The sequence below is a fragment of the Lactuca saligna genome, chromosome 8 (genome assembly GCF_052625555.1).
Source record: "Lactuca saligna cultivar CGN05327 chromosome 8, ASM5262555v1, whole genome shotgun sequence".
NCBI classification, from domain to species: Eukaryota; Viridiplantae; Streptophyta; class Magnoliopsida; order Asterales; family Asteraceae; genus Lactuca; species Lactuca saligna.
Genome location: NC_136424.1, coordinates 105,729,261 through 105,735,000, shown reverse-complemented (window position 1 = coordinate 105,735,000; position 5,740 = coordinate 105,729,261).

Here is a 5,740-nt window from a genome sequence, read left to right as displayed (position 1 = left end):
ACCCTTTTGATTTATTTTTCGATTTGAATATCAATTTTAATTATTTTATAATTAAAAAAATGGCATCTCTCTGTGTGTGTGTGTGACGCTCTTTCTCTTTTTCCATTTCCTCCCTCACTTTCACTTTCACCTGAAGTTTGGTAAAAAACCCACATTAGAGAAGAAAATCCATGTCAAAAATTGAATAAGAATTAGTGAAGCATTAATATCAACTTGCCCATTTCTATACCATATTCTTCTTCCCCTGTTAATCAAACACCACCCCCCCCCCCCCCGATTGAACCCACCTACCTCATCTCTATCTTGTGTCTCATCGAAAAAACATGGTATAATGTCTCCGTCGAGACCAAGCCTCCGTCATTAACCTTACCTCCACCGACAACTCAAGAAGCTAAAACTCGCGGCTTCCTTGATTTGATCTCCATTCCTACAGTTAAAAGGGTTTTTTTTTTGGTTGTTGATCTTACCCCTCTTGGTGCAAATCAAAAACCCAGACGATGAGATGATGTAAACTGAAAACCCAGAAGAATATTTAAACCAAGTCCAAAGAAGATGAAGTGGGTGGTTGAGCGATATCATCAGATATCTTGACTCCTAAAACCAACACCTCTGTTACCAGGTTTCATTTGTAACACTCCAATTCAGGTATTACCATTGAAGCCCTTGAAATTTTAAATATTACATAATAAGTCCCTTAAGTACGATGGGCATACTTCATTAGTACACTTAGCGTACTATGCATGGATGATCGCGGAGGGCCAGCACGTACGATGGGCGTACCAAAGGGTACATGGGTCGTACGTGACAGATGTTTAAACCCTAATTTCCATATTTAAGACCTATATAAGCATCCTTATCTCATTTTAGCTTCACCCTTTCCAGCCTCCTTCACCTTCAAACGTCCCTGAAAACCCTAAATTCACTATAGTGTGTGTTCTTGAGGATGTGAGTGTCTAAACACCATCCTTCTTGGTGTGTAGCTACAAAGAAGAAGAGGAAACCAGCTTGAATGAAGAAGAGATTCTGGATCTTACCTTTTAAGCAGTCTAAGAAGCTTAAGGAGGTAAAAAGCTTGCACCTTGGTTATCATTTCCATTTCTAGAGTTAGGGTTTTCTCCTTAGTCCCTTTTTGTGTTCTTGAACCACCTGTTGAGAGTTTGAGCAACTTTATAGCTTAGGGAGGATAGATCTAAAGTCCTTTGGTCCATTTGAAGCATAAAAATGGAGTCTTGATGGGTGTTTTGACCTCATGCATGGATTAAGACTCTTGGAAAGGTCTTAATGGGTTGTTGGAAGCATATGGGACATGCAAAGGCATAAAGTTGCCAACTTTATGCCTTAGGACGTCTGAATGAAATTAGATCTAAAGTATGGACGTTAGAACATCAAGTATTAAGCATTTAATGGAAAATGAGCTTACTCTGTTTGTAAGCTTGGCGTAACTTAGAGTACGCAACGTCTACGGCTCAGGGACTCAGTACACTATGCGTACCAAGGTGATATGCAAGGCGTACAAACATCAGATGGACTCGGACTTGTTTTGGGCTTATAAGACTTTGGGTATTAATTAGTCATTGGGCCTGGTCACGTTTTGAGTTAGTGGGCCAACTTATCTATTTTGGGCCATGGTTTCTATGGTTGGGCCTTATTGGGCCATAAGGCCCATTAATGATTAAACATGGGCTTTTAGCCTATTAGCAAAGGAAGAGTTTTGGGCCATTGTAAAACGACTTCGGGTTTGATTCCTTTAATTTGGATTATGTCCAACCTTAACTTGGGATAATGGTGTTATTGTTCAGCATGGGTGGTCACAGATTGTTAGGGAGCACCTTTCGGATTCTAAAGACCATGGGGGAGCCCATGGCAACCGGATGTAAGACCATGTGGAGAGCCCATGGCTTTCCTATTAAAGATCATTAAAGAGCCCATGGCACTTAGGTGTATGACCATGTTGGGAGCCCATGGCATCCTAGAGTAACATCATGGGGATGAGCCCACGACATCCCTATATGTTGTATGCATGGCTTATGTGGTTTATGTAGCTTTTATATCTAATATGATTACGTGATTATGTGGATTGTGTGTGGTATGCTCTAGGGAACTCACTAAGCATTAGCTTACAACTTGTTGATTGTTTCAGGTACATCTGAGCCCAAGTGCAAGGGCAAGGCTTGATGGCCCGACATACAGTATCACAGACGTTCTTCTTTTAGGACACTTTGATATTTGAAATAAAAATTTTTGATGTATGAATTTGAAAACAATTGTTCTAAAGATTTTATGGATAATTGGAAATGTTTTGGTAATTTAAAAATCAAAATTTTCTTTGAAAATTTGGGTCGTTACCTCATTTGTGAGAGGTTTGATTTGCATGATGCACGTGTGAGAGGTTTCATTTTTCGAAGAAGGTGAGGAAGAAGAAGATGGGAGGGGGTAGTGTTGAACCTGCATCAATGATATGTTTCTTCCTCATCAGATCATTCGTCAACGATGTGTCTTTTTGAGTTGAACATGCAATTGTTTAGGAGTGCCAATACCAGAAACAATATCTAAATCTATAAACATGTGTGTTGAATCCAAAATCAAAGTGCACTAAACTTCAGAGATAATCTCATCCTTCTTTAACACATAAAAAAATATACACACTCAAACTAATGCTAATTTCATAAGTGTGTGTTGATTTCGACATGGGTTGACTTGGAAACTGAATCGAAAGTGTGTATCTGTGAGAGTGTGTGTTTATTATGGTGGAGAGAGAGGGGGGTGGAGGTGGGTAGGGATAATCCTTTTCTTTTCTTTTTATTTTTATGTTAAAAAGGTATTAAATTAATTATAGAAATACAAAAATGAAAATAAAATGGCACAACCGTCATTTCAAGTTTTGTTATTTGATTAAAATCAACGAAATTTCTTGATTTTTAACCTTCCATGCAATTTGAAAAGTTTTTATACAGTCTCCATAGTTTTTTGCACACCATAGGTACCAATTTTATAGTTTTGTCTATACAAAATATAAAGATGCATTGCGAAAAAAATAACAAAAACGGTAGATGTCCAGGTCGTTAGGAAGCTGCTACGTTGAACCTAAGGTCTAAGGTTTGAAATGTGGTTATGCACACTTCTCTTTATTTATTTACTCTTATTTATTTCTTTCTCTAAACAAACTGTCTGTGTGTGTGTGTGTGTGTGTATATATATATATATATATATATATATATATATATATATATATATATGTGGACTGGGTTAAGGGATTAATCAGCTAAGTGAAGATTAATCAGGGATCATTAATTGCTAATTTATTGAATTTTAAAAACTTCACCTAATACCATATCAAAGTTTGTAAATACCACTAATATCATAACATAATGGGTTAATATGATTGATACAACACTAATCAAACCTTAAATAGTTTCTATTGAGATAGAACTTCTTCAAAGTGTTAAAATTGCATCATTGTCTACTTCATCACTCATTGTGTATGCCAGGATTAATCGATAGGCGCCCTCTAGTCAATCAAGTAGCGCATAGAGATTAATCGGGACCAAAGCGTTGTAACATCTTGATTTTCATGTATTCCATTTATGCCCTTGATATGAGAATTGTTTCAATTTTGGTACTAAATAACATTTTTATAATTTTTGGGAGAGCTTGCGTACGCTAGGCATACTCAAGTGTATGTTGGGAGTACATGGCCTGGACCAAAACCCTAATATTTAGCATTTGCACCTTATTTAAACCTCAATATAGCCTCAATACACATTCATTCATCAGTCCCCATCCTCCAACTCGACCCTAGTTAAGCCTAATCTTTTGAGTGAACCAATCTCAACCTTGAGTGTACATTTTGATGTTTTTGAAGGAGGAAGAAGGAAGAAGAAACCATCTTAAAAGAGTGGAGCACTTTCGATCCATAATCACATCATCATTCGACATCATTTAGATGTAAAAAGCTTCGATCTTGATGAAGTTTTACTTAGATCTTGTTTAGCCAAGGATTTGTGTTCTTTTGGTCCCTTAAGCTTGGTATCATGAGTATAGGTTAGTCTAATTCATATGAGTTGTCCTTTCAGACATTTTGGAGTGTTTAAAAGCATAAAAATATGATATTGGCTCTTAGTTTCTTTCCATGCATATGCTAGAATGTTTTAATGAGTTAATAAGTTAGGTTTTTTGCTGTTGGGCACTTTCTAGACATATTAAGTCATAAATTTGGATACTTTATGACTTACGATGTCATTTATGGAATGTATCTGGATTTTGGATGGAAGAATTTAATAGAGTAAGTATTTACTAGAAAAGGTGATGCGCAGACGCGTACGTTGGCATACCAAATGTTACATTGCACGTACGCAGTCAACAAACCGCAATCTGGTCAAGGTGCTAGTAGGCCCTACGTACGAGTTGAGTAGGCCCAACGTACTCAGCTGAATTGACACAACTGATTTTCTTGACTTTTGACTTGGAACAGATGTTGACCAAGTTTGACCTAAGGGTATTTTGGCTATTTTGAATGGTGGTAGAGTTTGGTCATTTTTCATGAATAGATGATCGGTTGAGATGATAATCGGAGTAGTGTCCCTGTTCGGCTATCTTCTCAGAGTAAGAGGTGAGTTTTCCTCATTGTACTTGTGGGTCGAAGGTACCAATCCTTGAAGAAATGAGAAAAATTCAGTAAACCTTAGACTAGAAGAGTCTAACTGTTGAAAATACTGAAATAGAGTTTCAGAATCGTCAAGTGGCAAGTAATGTGGAAAATAAAGAGTTGTAAATCATCAAGTTAATGATAAAAATGTTTTTTATATATTCAAGATCAATGATGCAAAAGTGTCTCATATTTATAAAGATTTAGTTACAAGTGTTTAAATAGTAAACACACTCAAACTCTCAAGTGGATCTCTGAAAACTAGTCTAAAAAGTAATTGTGCACAATGAGCAAGAATGAGCAGAATGATCAGAAAAGAGCAACTTTATAATGGATCCCAAGGGGCCTATTTATATGCTTTGGAAAAGCCTGTGACATGGCTTGATCAATCAGGTGCTGACACGTCATCATGACTTAGTCATTAGTTGACACATTTGCCCTACTTAATGGAGAATGGATGGAATATTCCAATTCTATTAATATTTTGTTAGGGTTCCATCCAAGTTTTGAGTCTTCATAATTCTAGAGCCTTTTTTATCAACATTGAAAATGTGATGAGCAACATGAGTATCTTGTTGCTCAATTGTCTTCTGAGATGTCATCAACTTCCAGAAATGTCATTGATCAAGTTGAGTTGTTTCTTGAATGTTGAAATGTGTATTGAACTTGAAGATGTACAGCTACTTATTCAAGATGGACCGTGGACAAAATTCATGTGCCTTTGATCATTTGGACGTGCCTTCATTATACATGATGTGCCATTTGCAGTCTTGTTGAGCCATCAATGTGATCATGTTGATCCATTGACTTGATTTGATCCACCAAGTATTCATGTTGATCCATTAATGTCTTGATGCTCCACATATGATCTAGATGTGCCATCTGAGATCATAATGGTCCAACTTTCTTTCAGGAAGTGCTCCATGTAAGCTTCAAGTGCTCCATGTCAACAACAAGTGCTCCAACATCTGATGATTCAAACACTTGTTGAATCTTTAGGATCTTTCCAACCTGAAACATTTTGATAATGTTTGTTAGAGAGATAAATAAGTAGACTCAACTAATTTCATGTAACTATCACATACAAATATTTTC